This window comes from Dasypus novemcinctus, chromosome 9 (genome assembly GCF_030445035.2).
Source record: "Dasypus novemcinctus isolate mDasNov1 chromosome 9, mDasNov1.1.hap2, whole genome shotgun sequence".
Taxonomy (NCBI): domain Eukaryota; kingdom Metazoa; phylum Chordata; class Mammalia; order Cingulata; family Dasypodidae; genus Dasypus; species Dasypus novemcinctus.
The window spans coordinates 120,160,584-120,187,805 of NC_080681.1; the positions used below are offsets into that span (position 1 = coordinate 120,160,584).

At 41.7% G+C, this 27,222-nt stretch overlaps 1 protein-coding gene and 1 pseudogene across 1 annotated transcript in view; both read right to left on the bottom strand.

Moving 5' to 3' along the window:
- The window catches only part of KAZN (kazrin, periplakin interacting protein), a 1,179,259-nt gene that overhangs the window by 1,107,573 nt on the left and 44,464 nt on the right, over nt 1–27,222 (bottom strand). The gene's annotated exons all lie outside the window — the stretch shown is intronic.
- On the bottom strand, nt 19,716–20,304 carry LOC139439593 (RNA polymerase II subunit A C-terminal domain phosphatase SSU72 like protein 2-like; annotated as a pseudogene).

A 27,222-nucleotide genomic window follows, 5' to 3' on the forward strand; every position in this document is an offset into this window, starting at 1 on the left:
AGATGACGGATACAGGCCATTACACATTTTATCAAAACCTATAAAATTGTACTGTGCAAAGTGTAATACATAATGTAACCATGGTTATGAGCAATGCTTCAATATTTGTTCAATTGTAGCAAATGTACCACACTAATGTAAGATGTTAATAATAGGGGGAAATGTGAGGGGGATGTGAGGTATATGGGAATCTCCTATATTTTTTCAATGTAATTTCTGTAATCTAAAATATCCTTAAAACTAGATTTTTTTAAAAAGGAGTTGGGGACTGATTCTAGAATTACTAGAACATACATGACTCGGGGTATATTTTCATAAAGGTGATGGATACCTTCAAACAAACATGGGCTCCAAAGTAAAGTTAACTGGGTTAGAATCCCGGCTCCACCTGCTTGTGTGACTTTGGGCAAAGCTCTCTGCCTCAGTTTCCTTGTCTGCAAAATGGAATAACAACAGCATCCTCCTCATAGGGATTTTGCAAGGACTACATGGGTAATGAATGTTGAGCTCTGAGCACACTGCCCAGTAGTCAAGACTCGAAGGGTTAACCAGTACTTTCCTATAGCTCTAAGCAAGGTTTATAATTTTTATGATTATTTAATGCCATTTTGCCCACTAGACTATAACCTCCATGAAGGCAGAACTGGGTTCATATATCCATATATATTTTAACATTTTGTTATGAAAAATTTCAAACATGAAAGTGGAAGGAATAGTTTGGAGCTGGTCTCATGCTGTCCCCCAGCGCCTAGCATAGTGCCAGGTAGATAGCAAGCCATCAGGAAATAGTTTACCCGTGGCTTTTTTTTTTTAAATAATTTTATTTCAAATTCAAAAAATAAATAAAATGCTGTTTAACAAGTTATAGAAACAGAAAACTAAGTTATTGAAACACTAAAAAAACAGGTTATGTTGGTAACTAACTATCTGTGCATGTTTAGCTTCCATCTCCCCACTCCCTTGTAAATTCTGGATATAAAAATAAAGTGGTGCTATATTAATGCTAAAGGTCAAAAAAAAGAACATGGAGTTTGGTTCTGTGAGATGAGTATGATTAAGAATTTTTCCCTTCTGCGTATTTTCATTCATGAGGAGACCTTGACGTAGCATTTAACTCGTCCGCATTCCTCTCTGGATCTTTCTGACCGCTAGAGGAACTGCTGGGTTAGCTGTTGGAATTAGAGGAGTTAAAGGTGCCTGGAAAGGACTTTTCAGGACTGATGTTTCCCATGACTACTTATTTAATCTGCTAATAAGCCAGGTAGGGGGTCGGACACCAGGGCTTTCACTCAACCCTGCCTTCCAGGAGCTCATTAGTGGGAAAAGCTGGCTGGAGCTGGCAGCCTGGGGAGGGGGGAGGAGAGAGAAAGGGGGTTAAACGCTTGGACAGAGGCACCTGAAGGCAGAACGGAGCATCTGTGCCGCGAGCTGAAGGCGGCACAGAAGCCTGCCCCGTGGGGAGGAAGGCCTGGCGGTGAGTGAGGGCACAGCCGTCCTCAGCGGGTCGGGGACCGGCTGCCCACGGGCTCCCGCCTGGCATTCAGCACCGCTCACTAGTGATGTGCTGGGGACCGACCCTGCCTGTGCTTTCCTCCCTGCCAGCGTGCCGTCCATTCCGGGGGCTCTCTGGGGAGGCCAGCGGCAGTCCCCAAGGTGGCCTCCTGCACGACTGTAGTTAAAGCAAGCTCCAGGAAGGGCAGAAAGCCGAGCCAGAGGGGCTGGTTAGGGGACAGCCTCTGGGCCTGACGCGATTAGGGGCTGAGAATCATCAGGGCGTTGGTGCAGGTGTGGGTCCAGACAAGATTCAGGGATGGATGATCTGACCAGGCTTTTCCCAACTACAGTCTGGCCCTACCAGTTTGGCCAATAAAATCTAAATCCTGAACAAGGACCCTGCATCTCTCCCAATGCATCCCTGCCTCTGTTTCCCCTCTTCCTCCTTTGTGATCTGGAAGCTGCCAACCCTTTTGGTCCTCAAGCTCCCCGCTCCCATGGAACCATCTGCCTGGAGTGCTCCCCTACGCCCACCTGCCTTTGCCAGGCTCGCCAATTCCTACTTGTCCCTCAGGTCTCAACTTAAATATTACCCCAGAAAGGGCTTCCCTGACCCTCCCCTCCAAACCAGATTCTCCCCAACCCAATAACCTTTTTAATTAAACCCTGTGTTTTTCCTTAACCCTGCTCATCAAAATTGGTAATTAAATATCTGTGCATGTTTAACTTCCATCTCCCCACTCCCTTAAGCTCTAGGTGTACACACCATGATGTTAGTGTTCTCCTATGGGTACCCAGTGCCCAAACAATGCCTTGCACATGGCAAATGTTTATAAACGCTTGAATGGATGGATGGATGGATGGATGGATGGATGGACAAATGGGGTCAATGTTAATGTACACAACCATTCAACAGCCAGCAAGATTGCTACTTTCAGATTCCCACCTTTGAATGTCCATCACTGACAAACTATGTCCTCTGCATGTCATTGATGACGTCATCACCATCATCATCAAACGTAGCCACACCCATCCTGTTAGAAACCTGGGTAAAAAGCCATAGATGCCCCCCAGTGGCTCTATATGCCTTCACCCTCTTACTGTCTGAACAGCACTTATTACTGTCATAAATTATCTAAGTTATTTGCTTGCTAACAGTAGTTGTCTGTCTCCCTGCCCCAGAAGAACAGGGACTTGGTTTGTCTTGTTCCTTGCCTGGCAGGATCCAGCAGGGGCTCACCTAACAGTTTGTATGTATCTATTTACTTTGCATTTCCATAACCTACTGTGGTTCAGGAGAAATTGAAGCCTGCATTATAAATGAGGGGACAGAAGTCCAGAGAGGCCACCCACCTTCCCAGTGAGGGTGACTCGGTAGCTATGAGTCAATGGTTGGGGCTCTTCATCTCTGTCCAGGTCTTCTCCCATCTCCTGGCAGCTCTTGAGGCTCCTACACAGGGCAGGATTTATTCTTCCACATCCAACAACTGCAGCTTCCCCATGATGCTCAGAACAAGGTAAATATTCTCTGTAAGGAAGACCCACACCTGCTCTCTCCTACTTAGCCAGGTACTCAACAACCCATGAACTTAAAGACAAAATTAGAAGCAATTTTCATGTTTAATCTGTCAAGCTTGGTACCATGGCTTCACTTACAACTTCCAGCTCTCGCGACCTTGGACACATCCTCCCTTTCCTGGGTCTTCGTTTGTTTGTCTACAAAACAAGGACATTAGCAGCTCTCTCAATTTCTTCTACATCTTCTCTGTGCCTCCTTCAAGTCCTTGTGTTTTTTGAACCTGAAAGCAATGATGAGTTCCCCAAGAACAAAAAAAGTGGGTGTACGTCACGCTCTCAGCCTACTCACAAACACATTTGGAGCATGGACTTCCTGCGAGATCCACAACCGTTAGCACCCCTTCAGGGTAACACACTTGGAGGACATAACTTAGTCAGGAGAGCCTTGGAAGGATGCCCAGAAGGAAAGGATGACTATGTGTATGTAAAAACTCTTCCCAAGAAATACTTCTTGAAGTTCCTTTTAAGACCTAAACTACTAGGAACTGGTTTTGTCATAAGAGAAATAGGTAAGAATTAAAAGATAGAGACAAATAGACATGTCTCTGGGTAGAGTACTGTAAACAAGTGAGACCACCCAGATACTCAGAGCTGTGATCAGGACAATCTGACATTCTTATAAATGATCAGAAAAAAGAATGATGGAGTACTATCTACAGATGTCACCAAAAATTCTTACAAATCGACATGCTGAGCCAAGAACAGTCAACATGAAGATCACACACATTTGTAACAACAAAGATAATGCCAATAAGGGAAAGTACAGAATAATGACTTCAAAGTAGTCAATAAAAAACATGTTTGCCTTAATTCAAAAGGAAAGCAGTTTGGTATCATTTATGAATTCCAAAAAGAAATATTATGTTTGTAAACTGGTCTGTTCCTGTGGGTGTGATACCTTTTGATTGTATTAGATTCAGCTGAGTTGCCTTTGACTAAATTATGTTAAGATTAGGGCTTTGATTCGACCATGTCATTAGAGCAACTCAGTTTGAGTTCCTGCCCCTTTGTGGGCTATATAAATGGACACTCAATCAAGGAGACACACAGAAGTAGATATACAGAAGAATAAGAGCACACATGAAGAAAGAGCCCCACAGACACAGAAGAGAGGACTTCGAACCAGAGACCCTGGGAAGAGTGAAGAGACATTGACCTGACAATTTACAGCTGACCTTGTGAAGAGAACAGAGCAGCTGAGCCTGGAAAGAAATAAGCCCCAGGAAGAGAGATGAGCCCTATGCCAACCTACAGCTGAGATCAGAAGCAGCTGGACCCACAGCGCCTTCAGAGGGAAGAGGAAGGCTGAACCCTTGCAGACATCATCCACCATCTTGCTTCAACACATGGCAACAGAGTTTGGTAAGGAAGTAACCTTGAGTTGGACTCTTTAGGGCCTTATAACTATAAGCTTTTACCCCAAATAAATACACTTCATAAAAGCCAATAGATTTCTGGTACTTTACATCAGCACTCCTTTGGCTAAGTTATACAGATGGGAATAGATTTTCCAGTTCCAATTGGTATTCATGTATTTATCACTCATTCATTCAACAGTCTTTAAAGAATCCTTTCTACAAGTTTTGCTAGGAAATAGTAAGATGGACATTCACCAGTGATGGTCCCAATGGAAAACAAAAGCTTCTTAATAGAATTACTGCTGTGACCCAGCATTCTGTGAGCAGTGTAGTTATAACTCCCTGGAGAAGAGATGCCCAATCTCAAAGGAAGAATAGTAAAAAGACCCAAGGACTCTCCTCAGTTCCCATTCTACAATATATTCATAAAGGATGGAAATAAAAAAGTTATGTTCAGGCGGTAGAAGCATAATTTCTTTTGAGATAAAATATTAGTCATATCAAGGTCTAACATTAAAATAAAATTTTCAATGAACCCCAAAAGGGTGGGAAATTTTTGTGAGATGTAAGATGGCTTTAAATGCTCACTCATCCATCTAATGTTTCTCTTCCATTTTTCTCCTTCACAGATGAATGAGTTGGAGAACATCTTTGTGAAACTAGCATTTCCCAGAACTTGAGCTCAAGTACAGCACACCTAAGAATTCTCAGGATGAGGAAACAAAGAGTAAACTAAGATCTCTGCCACCTCCTACCGCCCTCTCAAAGGGTCCTCCAAAGAGGACTTGCATCTTGTATTGGAAGAGGGGTGTGAGTGGCAGAAGGAGACTTGGGAAGTTATGATCACTTGAAACCTTGTAATTTCTTTGTGGAAAACTGACTCAAGATGACAGATTACGAACATATGTTTACTGCTTCCTACTCACGATGTCAATGTCTCCAGATTCCATGAAATACACAGGAAACATTTTTAAAGAATTCGTAAAACTCATAAATATAAAATTGAATATTATCAGTGTAGTAATTTGACACTTTTATAGACCCCAGAAAAGATAATGTCCTTAGAGCTAATCTGTTCCTGTGGGTATGAACCTTTTGTAAGTGGGATCTTTTGATTAGATCACTTCAATAGGGTGTGGTCTGGATTGGGTCTTGATACTTTTACTGGAGTCCTTTATAAATGGGATGAATATGGACAGAGTCTCAGGAAGAAACCACCAGAAGATGAGAGAGAAATTTCCTAGAAGCCAAAAGCTGAAATCAATAGAACACAGAATCATAGAAATGACACAGAAACTGAGAAAGCCACAGACAGAGCAGCCAGAAGCTAAAAGCTACAGAACCTAAAAGCTACAGAACCTAGAGGAAAAGGTAGAGACAAGCAGATGGTACTATTTGCCTTCCCATGTGTATTAGTCAGCCAAAGGGGTGCTGATGCAAAGTACCAAAAATCAGTTGGCTTTTATAAAGGGTATTTATTTGGGGTAGAAGCTTACAGTCACAACGCCCTAAAGAGTATGACTCAAGGTATCATAAGAGATACTTTCTCACCCAAAGTCTATTGCCACATGCTCACACAAGATGGCTGCCAATGTCTGCAATTGTTCAGCCTTCCTCTTTCCTCTTAAGGCTCCATGGGCCCAGCTTCTGATCCCAGCTCTAGGCTGGCATAATGCTCTTCTCTCTTCCCAGGGCTTGTTTCTTTCCAGGCTCAGCTGCTCTGTTCTCTCCACAAGGTCTGCTGTAGACTATCAGGGTTAGAATCCTCTATGGATCTACCTCTCTTTCTTTCTTGATTGATTATTCCTTTAAATAGCCCACCAAAGGGGGAGAGACAAGGGGGCAGGGACTCAACCCTGCATACCCTAATGATATGGTCAAATCAAAGCTCTAATCTTAACATAATTTAATCAAAGGCATCTGTAGGAATTTGATATTGTTTATTAATTCAAAAATAGGTAATGGATTATGTTTGTGAACTGGTCTTTTCCTCTGGGCATATTATATTATATTGAATTCAGAGGTTTCACTTTTCCTTGATTAAATTATGATTAAGGCTTTGATTAGGCCACGACATGGCAGAGGAGGAAGAGTTTGGAGTTTTTGAGCTGGAGCCCTGGGAAATAAACATGCAGGAGAACACAGAGGAATAGAGACAGCTCCATTAGACACGGCAGAGGCCCTAGGAAGAGAGATGAACTGTTCACCTGAGAGTTAACAGCTGCCCTTGTGGAGAAAGAGTACTGAGCCAAGAGAGAAATGAGCCTCAGGAGAGAGACGAGACATATCCCAGCCTACAGCTGATATTGGAAGAAGCTGGGACCAGGTCACACTGAGAGGAAGAGGAAGCCTAAAGCCTGGCAGACATGGGCAGCCATCTTGCTCCAACATGTGGCAGCAGACTTTGGTGAGGGACATAACTTACACTTTATGGCCCAGTAACTGTAAGCGTCTACCCCAAATAAATACCCTTTATAAGAGCCAACAGGTTTCTGGTATTTTGCCACAGCACCTCTTTGGCTATTACAGCATCTCAGCTGAATCTAATACAATCAAAGGTATCACACCCAGAGGAACAGTTTACAAACATAATCAATAACCCTTTTTTGGAATTCATAAATAATACCAAACTGCCACACTATGTGACAGAGAAGTCCAGGATGGCCCACAGCCAGTCTTCAGGGAGAGAGCACCCCTTGATGTCTTGATTTAGATACTTCTCAGCCTGGTACTGTAAGCTTGCAAGCCAATCCACCCCCATTGCAAAAGCCAACCCATTTCTGGTATAATGCTTTTGGCAGCTTTTAGCAAACTAAAACAGATTTTGGTACCAGGAAACAGGGTTGCTGCAATTGCAAATAACAAAAATGCTAAAAAGGCTTTTAATTTGGTTAATGAGTAGAAGCAGGAAGAATTGTCAGCTTCTTGTTAGAAAAGGCCTAGATTGCTTTGAAGAGATTGTTGGTAGAAATGTGGATGCTAAGGGGTACTTCTGATGAGGCCGTAGACAGAAATAATGAATGTGTCACTGCAAACTGGAAGAAAGGTGACCCTTATTTTAAGGTAGCAGAGAACTTGGCAAGATTGGGTCCTGGTATTAGATGAAAGGCAGAATTTCAAAGTGATGAGTTTGGATATTTAGCTGAGGAGATTTTCAGACCAAATGTGGAAAGTACAGCCTTATTTCTCCTTGGAGCTTATAGTAAAACATGAAGGAAAGGGAGAAGCTGAGAACCAAACTCCTAGACACAGAGAAACCAGAAATTGATGGTTTGGGAAATTCTGAGCTTCTGAAAAGCAAGTCCCCAGAGAATAGTTACCCATGTGAGGACTTCACTGAACTTGGAACTGGTCAGTGATTTCATTGCAAGTCAGGACTGGAAATGCAATCATCCAGGAAGGATCTGCAGAAAGTCTTACTATCTAACAGCAGCTTAGACCCATTTCCTGCATGTGAAACAGACAATTTTTATGTGTGAGATCCGTATGAATGGAACCACTGCCAGCCTGGACTAAAAGGGACAGATTGAAGGAAAAATAACTTCAAAGGCAGAACCATGGAAACTGACATCTGGACTTAAGACATCTTCTTGGCCCAAGAGAGTGGACCCACCCAGGTGTGTGGAAAGGCTGAGTTTGCCCCAGTACTTAAAGAGGGCAGACCTTCCACCCCGTTGTTCAGGGAGAGTGCTGCCACCCCAGGCTTCAGAGGGGGTGAGGCACAGTCCCTGGGGATTGGAGAGCGCTGCACCACCACCTCACTGTTCTGAGGGGGTTGAGCCTGTACCCCAGGGATTGGGGAGAGTGCAGTCGCACTCCAGGGTTCTTGGAGGGTGAGGCTTACAGTTCGGTGGCCACTCAGATGCTTGATGAGTAGAGCCAACATGACTGCTGGCAAGCCCTTGGAAAGGGGAGGGCTGCTGTTCTGTCAGGCCCTGAAGACAAAAAAAAAACATGGTTCCATGATAACTCTCAGTCTTTGAAATCTAATGAAATATATCCTGCAGGATTTTGGAATGGTTTAGTACCCATGGTCCCCTTTTTCCTTCCAATTTCTCCCTATGGCAATGGGAACTTTTATTCTATGACTGCCCCCCCCCCTTGTATATTGGAAACAGATAACTTGTTCTAAGTTTCCCAGGTCCATGGCCTGAGGGGAATTTTGCCCCAGGACAGACCATAACTATACACAATTTTGATGAGACTTTGTAATTAGTATTGTTGTTTAAGACTTTTTGAAACATTGTGATAGAATGAACATGTCTTTTTTGGGTCCAGAAGGTGGAGTGAGTAGTTTGAGGCTTTTGTGGACCCCAGAAAGATCATATCCTTAGAGCTAATCCTTTCCTGCAGGTATAAACCTATTGTACATGGGACCTTTTGGTTAGATCACTTCAGTTAAGGGCCTTTGATTAGATTACTTCAGTAGCCCAGGGTGGATCTTAATCCTTTTATTGACGTTCTTTATAAACAAGATAATACAGAGAGATTCAGAGAGAAACCTCTAAAAGCTAAAGAAAGAAATCCCCAGAAGCTAAAAGAGAAAGTCCCAGAAGCCAGAAGCTGAAATCAATAGAGCCCAGAAGCACAGAGAGAAATGACACAGAAGCTGAAAGAGAAAGCCACAGTCTTTGGGGAGAACACACCTCCTGATACCTTGATCTGGACACTTTTCTCAGCCTCAGAGCTGTAAGCTTGTGAGCCAATAAACCCTCATTGTAAAAGCCAGCCCATTTCTTGTATATTGCTTTCAGCAGCTTTTAACAAAATAAAATAATCAACAAGCCAAAATATTCCTAAAAGAGAGGGCCAGAGGAATGAGATGAAATAGAAGAAAGCGCAACATATTCAGATTGAAGACTGCTACACTAGTAAGAAGAATGGTGTGATATTCTAAGCCCAAATTCAATGGATAAATGGAAAAGGAAGCAGCTCTGCAACAATCCCTAAGGTGACTAACTGGGGACTATATTTAGAATATTTAGAGAGTGTGCAATCAGCACACTCACCCCCTCTGCTTATGCCAAGCAGGAGCAGAAAGCATCCCAGTCTAAAGCTTTAAGCGTGGGCTCTGACACTGATGAGCTAAGGAAGCACTTGCAAGTTCCCAAAAGGGCAGAGATTTCCATACCCAGAAGATAAACTACGGGCATACTCAACAAATTGCACATCCCTTCATAATCCCTGGGCACAAACCATGGTGAACAGAAAGATCACTCACAGAAAGAGGAACAGGGTATCTTTAAAATGAGAATAAACATGTACATTTGAACAAAAGCTAGAGAATAATCTAGGGACTGAATAACTCAGTGAACTCAGAGATAGATGAGAACTGTGGTTGATGGTATAGATGCAAGAGTGTCCTTCTGGCAGCTAGAGTCGATGTATGTCACTATGGCAGGGTGGTGGGAATGTGGAGAAGCATGGGAAAAATACAATTGGTGTGACCTATGGACTGGTTAACAGCAATACTATACTATTCCTGCATCAATGTCAAAGATGTGCTGTGTGGCTAACAGGCTGTATAGAAAAGAGTGCCAAATGTGTAATATGGACCATGGTTGGAGGTGATAGTCTGATGATATTATCTCATAGTCTATAACAAACGTTCCACCAGGGTGTGGTATGTTGGTGTATGGGAATTCTACACATGTGGTTGTTTTGTAAGATCACAACTTCTGTAAGAAAAACATCTAAAAAATAACAACAGAGTGGGTTGGGGGGAAAATACACCAAATGTAAAATATGAACTATATTTAGTAGTAATATTTTGATGATATTCTTTCAAAATTTGTAACAAATATTTCACAACAATGTAAGGTGTTGGTGGTGGGTTGAGGTATGCAACCCCTGTATGATGCTATGCATATTTGTTTTGTAAGTTTACACATTATATGTTTATTGTTTATGTATGTTCATTTATGAATGATATTCTTCAATAAAATTTTTAAAAATAAAAAAATGGATAATGAAAAAAAACGAATAAGCATGTAGTCAAGACTCACTCCACATTTGAGGAAAACTTCCACCTTAAAAAGGAGCCCCAGCATCGCCATCCCAGAGTCCTCAGAATGGAGGAATAAAATATGGATTAGAGTGGACTTACTAGTATCCTACTATAGAATTATTGTGACTCTAGTAATGGAAGAAATTATATCAATGATGTGGAGACAGTGGCCACGGGAAATGCTGAAGGCAGGGGGAGGGAAAAAGAGGTGTGATATGGGGACATTTTTGGGACTTGAAGTTGTCCTGAATGATATTGCAGGGACAGATCAGGACATTATATATCCTGCCATAACCCACTGAATGGACTGGGAGAGAGTGTAAACTACAATGTAAACTATAATCCATGCTGTGTAGCAGTGCTCCAAAATCTATTTATCAAATGCAATGAATGTACCACACTAATTAAAGAGGTTGTTGATGTGGGAGGAGTGGGGGGTGTGAGGACTGGGGTATATGGGAACCTCTAATATTTTTTAATGTAATATTTTGTGTGATATATGCATCTTTAAAAAAAAAAAAGATAAAAAAAGGAAGCCCCAAAATAAAGAAAAAGAATACTTTAAGAAATAGAGGTAATAAAACAAGTGATGATTTTATTTTAAATATGTATAATTAATATTCTCATAGAGTCTGTTAAATTGTTAAAACAAGAACCAACTACTATGATAACAAACAATTAGAGATCTTGAACACTTCAAAAACTGATCATTTGAATTAAAAATTCAGTAGGGAGCTGAGTTTCAGAAAAGATACAGTTGAAGATAAAATTGTATAAACTAGAGCTTAGAGCTTTCCCCAGAATATGCTTCAAAGATCTTAGAGATATGAAATATGAGAGAGTGGGAAGCGGATTTGGCTCAACTGATAGAGCGTCCGCCTACCACATGGGAGGTCCAGGGTTCAATCCTAGGGCCTCCTGACCCGTGTGGAGCTAGCCCATGTGCAGGGCTGATGCACGCAAGGACTGCCGTGCCACGCAGGGGTGTCCGCCGCATAGGGGAGACCCACGCACAAGGAGTGCACCCCATAAGGAGAGCCACCCCATGTGAAAAAAGCATAGCCTGCCCAGGTGTGGTGCCACACACATAGAAAGCTGACACAGCAAGATGATGCAACAAAAAGAGACACAGATTCCCAATGCCACTGACAAGAATCCAAGCAGACACAGAAGAAAACACACAGCGAATGAACACAGACAGCAAACAACGGGTGGGTGGCGGGGGAAGGGAGAGAAATAAAAAATAAATCTTTAAAAAAATAAAATATAAGAGAAAGAGAAAATATGTTAAAAGTATAAGAAGTGCAAAAGTTAAAGTACATGTAAGAGAAAGCCCTAGAAGTTCCAATAGCTGTCTGATTCAGCATGGCCCAATGAAAATGCAATGCAAGTCATGTGCAATTTTAAATTTTCTAGTAACCACATTAAAAAGTAAAATAAATAAAATTAATTTTAATATATTTTATTTATAACTATATATCCAATCTATTATTTCAACATGTAATAATATAAAAACTTAAAAGACATTTTCTATTCTTTTTTTTTTTTTTACTAAGTCTTTGAAATCTGTAGTATGTATTTTACACTTACAGCACATTTCAGTTCAGACTGACCACACTTCAAATACTGTTTTCACCTGCATCTTATGGCTACCATACTGTATAGTGCAGGTCTAATAGGAACTTTAGGAGAAAACAATTAGAATTGAGAAAAGGAAGAATGAGGCAAACTAAAGATGCAAATCTTCAGAATAAAAGACCCCACCATATACATGAAAAAAGAACCACATTTAAAAATACCAAAGTGAACTTTCAGAACAAAATAAAGAGAAAACCCTCGAAGTTTCCCCCCCAAAACATTGCCAACATAGGAATTAGAATCAAATTGAGATCAAACTTGGTGGTGACACCAAACAGTAGAAGAAAACCTAAAATTTAAAAAAAGCAAATTCCAGAGGAAAAAGTTATTTTGAATCAAGAATTCTCTACTCAAATAAATTAGTCAATTTTGAGGTAAAAATAAAATGTTCACATATACATAAGTGCTCAGAAGTTCATCCTAAGACTCTTTCTAAAATCTCTGCAAAAGCCTCTCCCCCAATATCAGGCTTGGCCTAGAACCAAATTTGGCTTTTACAGTATTAAGCATTCCATGGGCAAAATAAATCAATATTCTGAAAGATAAGTGGTTTGTGTCAATTTAGAACAAGCCAGACACCTAGGAACAGCCATAACTCCTCCCTGTGTAGACAAACCACAAATCCACTTCCAACACACGAGAGAAGAGAGAAGAGAAATTAGATAGTGCCAGGAAGAATCATGGGAGCTCTGCACCACCCTGGCCAATTGTCTATCAAATTCAAGAAGCCTTTCTATGGCTTTCCCTACTGTCTGTAGCCTCTGTTCAAATATCTCCTGTCACAGGTTGCTCATTACTCCTAAGGCAGCCCGTTTCATTGGGCATTGGGCAAATTTAGGTGTTGGAAAGTCTTTTATGTTGAACTGAAAAGTTTGTCTCTCCATACTGTAGGAATCAAAGAATGACATAATTAGGAGGTAAATCACATGTCACTTTGGTTCAATGCCCCCATTTTAAAGACAAGGAAGCTGAGGCCCAAGAAGGGGAAGGACCCCCTAAGTCCACAGTTCAGCTGTCGTCCCGCTGGTACTGGTGGTATTTGCTCTATGCAGCAGCTTCTTGACATGGTGCATTTCCCTGACGATCTGGTAGAAATGCTTTTCAGCATCACAGCTCAAACCAGTAACAGTGGGACACTGTACTGTGATTGGAAGGTTGACATTAAACAATAAATCCCTCTGAGCTGATGGTACGGTCCCCAGGCAGTGACCTGGGGGTTTGGTTACATCTGTTCCATGAAGACACGGCACCAGCTGCTGCTGCTTGTTCTCCATCTTTCCACTGAAAGGCTCAGCACATGGTGTTTGGAGCAGAAGTAGACAGCACAGAAAAAAAAGGGGGAAAAAAAGGGTAGCAGCTCCAAGAGACCCCAAAACCCTTTCTCCCATTCAAAAAAGCAGCTCCTGGAAGGATGATCATGCATCAAACAGTCCTCAAACAATCAACAGCTCCTACAGGCCCTCAGGAATCTGGGTTGAGACACACCCTTGACTTAAAGCCAACGAGCCTGACCTGGTTCAAGGTTTCCCTGGGAAACCATTACCCAAGCTACCTTGCTGATAATGAATAGCAGAGTTAGTTCAGGCAAGATAACCAACAGGGCAACAGGCCGTGGGCCAGGCTTCCTCTCAGGAGCCCTGAGGCTCTGGGTATCATGGTCCACGTGATGCATTCTCCTTCAAGATCTTTACCAATGCAGAAACTGGTGGTAATGGCCTTCTTATGCCTTGTCTTTGGACTGCTTCTAGCCTCTAATTTCCCATGTTAAGCCAACCCATCGTGTGGTATTTGTCATAGCAGCCTGGCAAACCAAGACAGACTCCTACTTCCATTACTGCTCTGCTGCACTGCTCCTCCTAGAGCAAACACGGCTGGCGCCCAAAGTATGCTCAGTTGTCACCACCACAGGCCCCTCTCTCTAGACTCCTGGCTCAAAGAATCTCCACCTGACAAAGCTTCTACTGCCTGCTAATTCAATTGACATAGGGCTTAGGATGGTCCTAAAATGCTGGAATTAAGAGATGTCCTCTAGACAAAGGTGCATCCCAACAAGAACAGCAACTTTCTGTGCTACCTTCTCTTTCAGTGATTCCCAGGGAACGTCGACACTCTCACATCTCTTGGGAAGGCTATTCCTTCATTCACACAGACTTCTCCTGCCCAGTCCCACTCCCCACCCTTCTCTGCTCTGTGTCTGAACAGCAGGCTGTGTACACTGCCCCCGTGGGCACCCTGCCCTGACAGGTCAGAGGGCAAGCGGGACACAGCGTATTCATTCCATGCTCCTGTGGACTGCAGGGGGCAGTAACCCCATTTGAATGCACCAACTACTATTTGCCAGGACCCCACTTCCTGCCAGTCTACTGCGGAAACCAACAAGCAAGTAGGTGATGTAGCCATTCTACAATCCTCTGGAACATTAACTCTTCACCAGGCAATGTGATAAAGGCTGGGGGGAAGCAGCACCATCCCTGTCTCCATGGAGCTTAATGTCAGGTGGGAAAGAAAGACCATCAAGTAATCCCAGAGAGGGTGCAAAATGGCAAAGCAGGATGCCATGACAGGTGACCTCGCAGGGCCCTGGCCTGGCCGGGGAGATCAGGAAGGCTGCCAGCTGGAGGGCAGAGAAACCTGAGCACCCAACCCAGCGCAAGGGCAAGGGCCGAGGTGGACGGAAACGCAGCCCAGCCAGGCAGCTGGCACGTGCAAGAGCAAAGAGGGACGTGAGAGAACAGGTGCTCCGGGAGCAAGCTCTGCCACAGGGAGTGCAGAGGTCAGGGAAGAGGAGGCTGGAGACCAAGGCAGAGGTGAGGCCACAGAGGCGCTCCAGGGTCTCCAGTTGTCTTAGCCAGGAAGTTCATCCTAACATCAAATCCAGTGTGGCCATGAACCTGGTGGTAGGAATCCTCTTGGGTCTGCAAGTGAGCCTTGTGGTCGCAATTTGAATATCAGCTCCATCGACTTTGACCTTAGAGGCTGGAGGTTGGCAGTGGGGCTTTGGGGTTAGCCTGAATTTAGATCCTGTTCCATCCCTTGCCAGCTGGGTCAAACCAGGAAAGTCAACTTCTTGGAAACCTGATTCCTTCTCTGTGAAATGGGGATGATCGCACCCCATACCTTGTAGGAGATTGTGAGGTTCAAATGCAATAAAGTACAATGAAGTGCCTGGCAAGGAGAAAGAGCTCAATAAGGGTCAGGAATTATAATCAGGTAATCCCTATAAGTCATGGGACAAAGCCCACCCTAAAATGCCTTCTCACACAGAGCTGCTCATGAAAAGCCATTCAGAGTTCATTGATAAGGCCCACCACCTGATTTTCTTAAGCCCTGAGTGATCTAAGTAGTGAGTTTTCAAATCTAATCGACCCTAACTCTCTCCCACTGTCACTGAAACAGGAAGTGTTTACTCTGGTCTGGGCCCCTGAAGAAGTTGTATCTCCAAATACAAGGGCTCACAGGGTGTTTCTGGGAATGATTCTGGAACAAAACAGCATTTTGTGCCTGGGGATATTTGCCAGTAATTAAGTACAGTCCCTGAACATAAAAGCCAGTGCTGCTGAAAATAAAAATCTTGAGCAAAACTGTAATTTCTGGGACAGCTACACCCTCTGGAGAAAATTATGTCCTTAGCAAGATGCTGGCTGTAAAGAACGTTGGGTTAGATCCAGGAGACCTGGCTCTGGGTTCTGTCCTACTCTGCCTTCATGGGAACATGAACAAATCTAATGCACGCTAGGCACTGTAGTACAACGTGAAGCCAAAGAGGCAACACATGGGTCATGGAAGACATGGGACCGTTGTGTTGCAAATCCTGAGTCCAGTCACAGCTCTGCCTCTTGCTGGGTGACCTTGGGCAAGTCATTTACGCTCTCTAAACTTCAGTTTCCCCATCTGTGTTGTGGGAAGGGACCTGGGGCAGAACCTTGAGCCACATCTTTATTTCTGAAAATAGCAGCGTAACAGGAGCCAGCAAAGCTTCAAAGCAGCAGCTTCCAGAGACAGAGAAGGGAAACCACAAGATCATGGTAGTATCATTAAAACAGGGAAGAGATTATTTCCAGAAAAAAGGAATGTACCATGGTGTCAACAGTTACAGAGAGGTCTTGGGGGGTTAGGCCTGCGAAATGACCCCTGGATACCAGTACAGGAAGGTCCCACCTTGTAGAAAACATGCCAACTGCCCCCTGTCCCCAATAAGGGGGCTTTGAGTGAACTGACATCTCCATAATCTTTTGCTCTTTCTATTCCCCACCTAATTAAAATTATGGGGCATCTTTAGTAGAGACCCATTACTGCCTATAGTAGGTTGATTAGTATAGTGTCTTTCCAAAATCCATGCCTATCTAGAACCCCAGGTGAGTTTATTTGAAATTTGCAGATAAAATTAAGATGAAGGCATACTGGATTAGGATGAGCCCTAAAATGGTGTCCATATAAGGAGAGGAGAGGACATGCCTGTGAAGACAGAGGGGCTGCAGCTATAAACCAAGGAACACCAGGGACTGCCGAGAGCCCCCGAAGCTGGAAGAGGCAGGAGAGTCTTCCCTAGGTCTGCAGAGGGAGGACGGCCCTGCTAGCCCCTTGATTTCAGTCCTCCGGCCTCCAGCTCTGAGAGAGGAAAATTTGTTTTAAGCCACCCAGTTTGTGGTACTTTGTTATGGCAGCTCTAGGACGCCCTAGCTAATAGGGTGATGGATTAGGACAGGTGAAGATAGTAGAAAATAAAATCTTGGCCATTTGGGATCTTTGACAGGGGCCCAAGGCACAAAGGAAGATGATCAAGGCCCTTTGGGGATATTGGTTGAACAACCATTTATTGAGAACCTACCAGATGCCAGAATTGTCCTAGGTACTGGGAAGACAGTCGCAAAACAATATCAAAGGGAATTTTTAAGCTTAGATCTACACCCCAGAATTTTCTATAGTGAGACGAAGCGTAATTTTTACTATTGCTCACTAAATTGGGACACTTTTGTGTTCATGATCTCTCAATTCTCAGGACATTATGAAATAGTTAATTGTATCCCCTTTCTGTGGATGAGAAGGAAAAGTAATACTGTTTTTTCCCAAGGTCACACAACTAGGAAGAAGAGAAACTCGTTTGGAAACACAGGAGGACTGGTGCCAGAATCTGGACTCTTAATTATTCCGTTATGTATTTTATGATTGAAGAAATTTTAAAAACTTTTAAAAAGTCAGCTGAGGTTTCTCCCATTCTAGCAATAAGACTGTGGTAAGCAGATTAGAATCAAGGCACTTAAATCATGACATGAGGGAGTCAGGCTAGCCAAAAGAATGTGCTCCTTGATAGAAAAGCACCAGAAACTGCTGACTAAGGAAAGGCTACAGAAAGGCTAACTCTGTATTTATTTACAAATAGGGCAGCAGCATCCATCTGAGCGTTCCTCCCCAAGGGTTAGGAAGGCCAGATTGTCTGACTGTTGCCACCTGCCCCTCTTGCTCCTGGAGAAAAGTCATCCTTAAAACACCCAGGTTGTGTTGCTTTGAGTTCCTGGGAGTCAGGCAATGGGAGCCCAGCAGAGAGTGGCAAAGTCATGCAAGAGCCATGTCAAGGGTTCGCTGTGGACCACTCCCCACTTCTTTCCCTCACTCAGATGGCCTTGGCCTGAACTAGCTTTCTGGTTCCTGGTATCCCCGCTGTCTTGTTACCCAGCTTACCCACCCACCAGGTTCACCAAAGCCTGCTAAAGGCCTAGGTTTAAGTTCCAGCAATCTCTTTCTTCCTCCTCCCTCTTTCTCTCACACACACACTGTGTGATCTCACCAGCTGATGGACGTTTACATTGTTCCCAGTCTTTGGCTATTATGAATAATGCTGCTATAAATATTCATGCACAAGTCTTCATGTGATCATTCACTTTCACTTCCCTTGAGTAGGTACCTCAAACTGGAACTGCTGGGTTGTGTGATAGTTTTATCTTTAAATTGGAGAAATTGTCAAACTGTTTTCCAAAGTGTGTGCATGATTTTACATTCTCATCAGCAGTGTATGAGGTTCCCATTTCTCCACATCTTCACCAATACTTGTTATTATTGGTCTTTTTCACTATAGCCATTTTTGTGGGTATGAAATGGTATCTCACTGTGGTTTTAATTACCTTTTCCCTAATGACTAATGATATTGAACATCTTTTCAGGTGCTTGGTTTTTTTTGGTCATTTGTATATCTTCTTCTATATATCATATAGGCTTCTTTTTTGAGTGGGTTGTCTCTAATGTTATTTGTTTGACAAAAATCAACATCTGTTCTGATTTACCCATAATTATCCTTTGCATTGCTCTTTATTCTTTCCTGCATTTTACTCTTCCTTCTGGGATCATGTTACTTCTGCTTGAAAACTACCTTTAGAAGTTGTTTTAGTTTCCTGGGATGCTCAAGCAAATAATACCATGCAATGGTTCAGATTAAACAATAGGATTTGCTCACAGTTTTGAGGCTAAGAGAAAGTTCAAATCATCAAGGTGTCAGCAAGGTGATGCTTTCTCCTCGGAGACTGTGGCATTCTGGAGCTGGCTGCCAGTGATCCTTGGTCCTTAGCTTGTCACGTTGTGGCATCTCCTGGTCTCTCATCTTCCAGGTTCTGTTGATGTTCAGCTTCTGGCTGCTCCCTCTATGGCTTTCTTTCTCTCTGTGTCTGAATTTCATTCTACTTATAAAGGACTCCAGTAACAGAATTAAAACCCATTCTTATAGAGGTGGGCCACAACTTAAGTAACCTCATCAAAAAGCCCCAGTTACAATTGGTTCATACCCATAGGAATGGATAAGTTTAAGAACATGTTTTTCAGGGGCACATATAACTCCAAACCACTACAGTAGTTTTCCTTATAAAAAATACTAAAAAAAAAATTCTGTAGATTTTTGTTTTCTGGAAATAAATTATCTGGATTTTTGTATGTCTGAAAAGCCCTTAATCTTACCTTTATTTTTGAAGGTCATTTTCTTTAGATATAGAATTCTAGGTTGGCTATTTTATTTTCATACTTTAAAAATTGCATCCATTGTCTTTCAGCTTTCCCCATGTCTTTAGAGAAGTCAGATGTTAGTCTTGTTGCTCTTTTAAGGGCAATGTGTACCTTAAAAAAATTTTTTTTTCCTTCATTTTCATAAGTTTTACTTTGATGTGTCTAGTGTAATGTTCTTTGTCTTTCCTTTGTTGGGGATTCACAGAAATTCTTGGGTCTATGGTTTGATGACAGTTTGGGGAAGTTCTTGGCCAGTATTTCTTCAAATATTGCTTCTATTCTGTAGTCTCTCTCCTCTCACTCTGGGGCTTCAAATACACATATCAGCGCTTTTCACCACATCTCATATAAAATGTTCTGTATGTTTTTATATCTTCTCCCTATATTTTCTATTAATTTTTTTATTTTAAAGCATTATTTGTTGAATATCTTGAAATAAATCATTTATCCATTATAAGCTTTGATTAGTTCAACTAGAAAATTTAGAAATGGTGGTAACTTCCTCACAGAGCCCCATGAGCATTAAATTAGTTATCCAGCACAAAGTGCCTAAACAATGAACATTTTAAATGCTTTATAACTATTTATAGCTTTCTCTTTGTTTCCCCTAAAATGCTTTTCTTGACAACATTCTCTTCCTCTGGTAGTATCCTTCAGAAGAAGCCCAGTCCAGCCAAGATCTTTTGTAAAGGAAGAAAACTCTTTCCTCTTTTCTGTCCAACTTTCAGAAGCAGCTCATCCAGACTGGTTCCATGTCATCTGCACACTGTGCACGCTAGCAGAGCTCACACGAGGAAAGCGCTCAGAGTTGCATTTCTTGGGTGTCTCCAATTTCCACATTGATCACGTGTATAGGCTGGAAGGTCACCTGTTCTCCGGAACACAGATCTTCCACTACTGTCAGACTCTCTTCACAGGTAAAGATGATATCATAGGAAGTCTGTGCATGCTCTAAAATCTTTCTGATTTCTTCCCAAGATGTGTAAGATTCCATTCTGGGTAAAGAATTCTCTTTGCTGAGAAGGTCACTGTACATTTGCATGTTGTTAAGAAATCATAAATCACACAGAAATTGGGTCCTGACATCCAGTTCCAAAGGACTGAACCTTTATTTCTGAGAAGGCTGTGGACTTCCATGCTCCCATTCCTGTTACTCATACATACCACAGGAACCTGAGTGGGCTTACAGCCATGATGGTGACAACTTGGAACTTCAGTGAGACTGGTGGTCCTTAGCAGCATGTTTTCTATTAATCTTTGTGATGGTTAGGCTAATATGTCAACTTGGCCAGGTAATGGTGCCCAGTTGTTTGGTCAAGCAAGCACTGGGCTAATTGTAATACAAGGGCAATTCATGGGCTTTAATCATGAGTGAGTTGATTGCATAGGTAGCTAATTACATCTACAACCAACTGAGGAGATTGCCACCAGCAGTGGGTGATGAAGTTGAAGGCCTTAAAATGCTGAATTGATTTCAGCATTCAGAGAGAATTTCCATCTGTACTTCAGAGTCAGCATCTCCTGGGCAACTCATTAAGGACCTTCAGAGTCCCTGGCTTGCAGCCTGCCCTATGGAATTTGGACTTGTATATCCCCATGGTCATGTGAGACAATTTTATAAATCTCATACTACCTACAGCTATCTCCTGTCAGTTCTGTTTCCCTAGAAAATCCTAACTAATACAATCTTTCTGGTCACTAATCCTCTCTTGTGCTGTATCTAATCTGTTGTTAAACCCACATATTTAATTTCAGCAGAAGTATTTTTCAGTTCTAGAGTTTTCATATGCTTTTTTTATAGACTGTAGTTCTCTGATAAAATTCTCTAACTTTTCTGTTTCATTAATCATATCAACTGCTGTTATTTTAAAGTCCATGTCTAATAACTTCAAGTGTTTATCTTGGTTCTTGGTAATTTTGTTCTGTTTTCCTAGCATGCTTAGGATTTTTCTTGAATGCCAAACAATGTGCATGAAAAAGTATAGAAACAACTTAGGACCCTGGTAGATTATATCTTCCTCCAAAAAATATTATTTGTGCTTTGGATTATATAGAATATAAGCAGATCTCCTGATTCCAATTGAGGGATTTGAAACTGGGTTTCAATCTTTTTTTGAGGGCTGCTCTGATTCAGGTTTACCCTAACTCCTAAGATATAACCATTCCAGGACACTAACTGGAAGTCTGAGTGTTTTCCAGGTCTCAACCTCCTTCAAAGGCCCTGAACTTCAATATTTGCCTCCCCAGATCCATGGGACTGCCAAAATTTCTATTTGATTTCCCAGTCTTTTTACCATTTCTTTCTGCTGAGCTTAACTTCTCACCCCCATGCAGAATGCAAATGCCAAATGCTTTACAGGAGAAAAACCCAGGAAAATATTGCACTCATCTCATTGAGCTTTTCCTCTCTCCAGCATCCTGACTACTTTGGTGGCCCTTTGATGTTCTCAAACATGTGGATTTGACTGTTGTTGATAGGTTGTTCTTGGTGGTAGGATATTTTGTCTGTATTAGGTTTTGTCCAACTTTTCTGATTGCTCTAAGATTGGGTATTTGTCTGCAGTAAGTTTTTCTTCTATTACTGGAAAGAAAGTCTGAAACACAGCTGTGCTTGTTCCAAAGTGCCATTCACTGCCAAAACTCCAGAACACAGGGTCCCCAGGAGAGGATGCTTCTGGGAAAGAATCCACAGATCCCATTTGCTTTATTCAAGCACTTGCCAAACAATCACTGTCCCTGGCTTGCTGTGCTATGGTTAGGAGCTTCTGATGTGAGAGCTGAGCAGAAAGGAGGTCTGTGCAGTATAAACATGAATCAGAATATAGTTGAATATGATTGGGTAAGGACTGCAACCTCCCTGTGCTATTCACCTTGGCACAGAATAGACACTCAATGTTTGCTGAATGGAAGGAAGGTGTTTGAAAGAGTGTGTGAGCAAGTGTGTAGAAGCCCAATCTTCCCTATGTAGTAATGGCTGCCGTGCAGATTTTCCCCCACTTATAAAAAATAAATGTATTTCAGATCTTTCAAATATAAATAAAATTCATATTAATCATGTTTCAAATGAACTCCATTTATGAATCTTTGTAATAACTCATTCTGAACATTTTAAAAATGAAACCAAATGATCTCCCTTTAAAGATAGCAGTTAAATTTTATACAATCCCAATCATGTACAAATCACTGTATATTTTTTCATTGATCTTTCAGGTCATTAATTCTCTCTTCTGCTGTGTCTAACCCATATATTGAATTAATTTCAGTTACGGTTTTTGGTTTTTTTTTTTCAGTTTTAGAGTTGTCCTTTCATTCAGTTGTATAGGTTCTAGTTCTCTGGTAATATAATCTTATTTAACCTTCACTATTTTTAAAATATATATATAATTATCCCTGTTCTACAAATAGGGAAACCAAGGCTTAGAGGCATGAAGTCGCTTGGCCAAAGATGCTCAATCAATAGTGTCATGACCACCTATTAAATTGAATCCTAACTCTAAAGCTCATACTCCTTCCATTATCCCATGTTTTAAACTCTGATATTTATATCTTGGGTTTTCTTATTCAAGACCCAAGTACACATTTGTTTTCAGTCTTCAGAGCAGTGCTGGTGGCTCTCTGTCAGAAGTGTAACATCCCAACAGTGAGCTGGAGATCAGTTGAGCAGCAACCCAACCTGTCCACACCTCATTTCCACAGTTTTGAGGCCTAGATTGACATCCCCAAGGTCAAGTTTCCTGGACAAAATCCAATAAGTTCTCTTAAGCATACTGGTGGCAGTTCAGAGCAGCAGATAAGATTACAGGTTCTACTGTCAGACTACCTAGGTTTCAATCCCAGTTTCAACCCTTCCTAGCCATGTGGCACTGCACAAGTCTCATATACCATCCAAGCCTCAATTTCTGCATCAGAAAATGAGAATTTAAAAAGTTCAGATTGGGGGACTTCCGGGAAGATGGCATCAGAGTAGGTGAGAAGGACTCAGCTCTCTTACAAATACAGTGGAAGAAGAGCAAAAGCTATATGAGGAAACTGCTTTGGGGATCTGTAGACCAGGAAAGTGCTGTGCACATCATCCAGGAGGGAGTGGGGACAGAGAGATGAAGAGACTGAAAGGAAAACCATGAGTTATTCACCCCCTGTGGCTGGGAATGGTGGCTCATCCCCTACCTTCAAGGCAAACAACCTTGGTAAAGTCCATGGTAGACAATGGCCAACTGGGAATGGCCATTTTCCTCCTGAGAAGAGGGAGAGTGCAGTGGAAAACTGAATGTGATTTCTCTTCAGTGACTTTGGATAGCAAGGCAACATTTTTAACCATGGCTCCAGCCAACAAGAATAACCAGCAAGTGGGGGTTGAAAGAGTCACCTCTGTGGACAGGTTCACCAAAGAGCACCACCTGCTATTAGGCCAGGAATGTGAAATTTTAAGAAAGCCTTTTTAGAGTTTCTCATGTCCCTATTTCTAGACTCCTTGGATCTGGTCTGTGCCCCATTAGTGGGTCCCTGATCCTGTGTTGATAACTTAGGGCAACTATAAAGATTTAGAATAAATTGAAACAAAAATCAAAGAAAAGCCACAAAATAAAGCTACTAGGCAAGAGAGAGAAATTGATCAGAGTATATTCACTAGCACAATCAGATGCTAAGATATCAGCAAAAAATTACAAGCCATAGTAAAAAATATGAAGCTATGGCCCAGTCAAAAGAAATTTAAAATTCTTATGAGACACAGGATTTAGGACAACTAATCAATGATGTTAACAAAAATCTCCTAAATCAATTCAAGGAATTGAAGGAAAATATGGCTAAAGAGATAAAGGATATTAAGAAGATGCTGTGTATAAAGAATCAGAAAGCTTGCAAAGAAAAGTAACAGATCTTATGGGAATGAAAGACACAATGGAGGAGATTAAAAATATATTAGAGGCATATAACAGCAGATTTGAAATGGCAGAAGAACAAGTAAGTGAAACAGAGGACAGAGCATCTGAACTTGAAAAGACAGAAGAACAGGGGAGCGGATGTGGCTCAAGCAGTTGAGCATCTGCTTCCCACACGGGAGGTCCTGGATTTGGTTCCCAGTGCCTAAAAATAAAAATTAATTAAAAAACAAACAACAAACAAAACAAATGAAAAAACCAACTCAGGGGAGCCAGTGTGGCTCAGTGGTGGAGCGCCAGATTCCCACATACAAGGTCCTGGATTCAATCCCCAGCCCTGGATACCTTTTTTTAAAAAATGACAGAATAACAGATAGAGAAAAGAATGGGAAAAAATTGAACAGGGCCTCAGGTAATTGAATGAGAGCATGAAGGGCACAAACATATGCATTATAGGTGTCCCAGAGGAGAAGATAACAGAAAGGGGGTAGAAAGAATATCTGAGGAAATAGAGGCCCAGAGTATCTCAACCCTTATGAAAATCATAAATACCAATATTGAAGAAGGACAATTGACTCCAAACAGAATGAATCCAAATAGACCTGCTCTGAGACACCTACCATTAGAATGTCAAATGCCAGGGATAGAGAGGATTCTGAAAGCAGCAAGAGAAAAGCAATTCATTATAAACAAGGAAGGCTCAAAAAGACTAAGTGCCAATTTATCATCAGAAATGATGGTGAGAAGGCAATGGTGTGATATATTTTAGGTACTGAAGAAAAAAACTGCCAGTCAAAAGTTCTTTATCCAGCAAAACTGTCCTACAGAAATAAAGGTGCAGATTTGGCTCAATGGATAGAGCATCCACCTACCACATGGGAGGTCCAGGATTCAAACCCAGGGCCTCCTGATGCATGTAATGAGCTAGCCCACATGCAATGCTCATGCACACAAGGAGTGCTGTGCCACACAGGGGTATCCCCCACGTAGGGGAGCCCCACGCACAAGGAGTGTGCCTCATAAGGAGAGCCGCCCATCGTGAAAAAAGTGCAGCCTGCCCAGGGTGGCACCGCACACACAGAGAGCTGATGCAGCAAGACGATGCAACAAAAAGAGACACAGATTCCTGGTACTGCTGACAAGAATACAAGCGGACACAGAATAACATGCAGTGAATGGACACAGAGAACAGACAAATGGTGGGGGGGAGTGGGGAAGGGGAGAGAAAATAAATAAGCAACTGCTAATCTGTAAGAAAAAAAATAAGGGTGAATTTAAAGTCTTAATAGATAAACAAAACTGAAAGGGTTTTTTGCCAAGAGACTAGATTCAGAAGACATTCTAAAGGGAATGCTGCAGCTGAAAAGAAAAGACAGGAGAGAGAGGCTTGGAAAAGAGTATATAAATGAGGATTATTAGTAAGGGTAGCTAAAAGGTAAAAAGACTGACAATAGTAAAATATGACAATGGAAAGCCAAAGGATTAAATGGACACAGCAAGTAATGCCTTTACAGTAATAACATTGAATGTTAAGGGATTGAACTCCCCAATCAAAGACACAAAGACACAGACTGGCAGAATGGATAAAAATTTATGACTTATCATTATGTTATCTACCAAAGACTCACCTGAGATGCAAGACACAAATAGGCTGAAAGTGAAAGGTTAGAAAAATGCAAATAGTAACCAAAAAAGAGCTGGAGTAGCTATACTAATATTGGGGTCAAATTATTTTAAATGCAAAACTGTTATAAAGAAATAAAGAAGGTTATTATATATTAATTAAAGGGGCAATTCACCAAGAAGAAATAATAATAATAAATATTTATGCATCTAACTAGGGTGCCACCAAAATACATGAAGCAAAAACTGGCAAAACTAAAGGGAGAAATAGACATCTCTACAATAAAAGTTGGAGACTTCAATATGCCACTGTCATTGGATAGAGCATCTGGACAAAGGGTAAATAAGGAAACAGAGCTTGAGCAATATGAAATACACCTGACATATATAGAACCTTGCACTCCAAAATGGTAAGATATACATTCTTCTCAAGTGCTCATGGATCTTTCTCCAGGATAAACCATATGTCTGGTCACAAAACAGGTCTTAACAAATTTTAAGAAGATTTAAATTATACAAAGCACTTTCTCTGATCATAATGGAATGAAGCTGGGCCTCAACAACAGGAAGAAAAAGGGAAAATTCACAGATATATAGAGACTAAACAACACGCTCAAATAATCAGTGGGCCAGAGAAGAAATTGCAAGGAAAACCAGTAAATATCTTGAAAAGAATGTAAACGAGAACACAGCATATCAAAACCCATGGGATTGGGAAGCGGATTTGGCTCAATGGATAAAGCATCCACCTACCACATGGGGGGTCCAGGGTTCAAACCCAGGGCCTCCTGACCTGTGTGGCGAGATGGCCCACGTGCAGTGCTGATGCACACAAGGAATACCATACCATACAGGGGTGTCCCCCACATAGGGAAGCCCCATGGGCAAGGAGTGTGCCCCATAAGGAGAGCCACCCCATGCAAAAAAAGATGCAGCCTGCCCAGGAGTGGCACCGCACACACGGAGAGCTGACGCAGCAAGATGATGCAACAAAAAGAGACACAGATTCCCAGTGCCACTAACAAGAATATAAGCGGACACAGAAGAACACAGTGGATGGATGCAGAGAGCAAACAACTTGGGGGGGGGGAAGGGAGAGAAATTATTAAAAAAATATTTTAAAAACAAAAAAATCTATGGGATGCAGCTAAGGCAGTGCTGAGAGGGAAATTTACAGCCCTCAATGTTTACATTAAAAAAGAAGAGCTAAAATCAATGACATAACTACATAGCTAGAGGGAAAGGATAGCAAATTAATCCCAAAGCAAGCAGAAGGAATGAAATAAAGATCAGAGCAGAAGTAAATGAAATTGAGAATAAAAACAACTGAGAAAATTAACAAAACCAACAGTTCATTCTTCAAAAAGATAAACAAAATTGACAAACCCTTAGCTAGAGTGACAAAGAGAAAAGAGAGACAAATCAAATAAATAAAATCAGAAATAAGACAGAGAAGATGATAGTATGAACAACTGTATGCCAACCAACTAGACAATGTAAATGAAATGGACAGATTCCTAGGAACATATGAACAACCTACACTGGCCCTAGAAGAAATAGAAGACTTCAATAGACAGTCACAAACAAAGAGATTAAAATAGTCATCAAACAACTCTCCAAAATGAAAAGCTCAGGACCAGATAGTTTCACAGTTGAA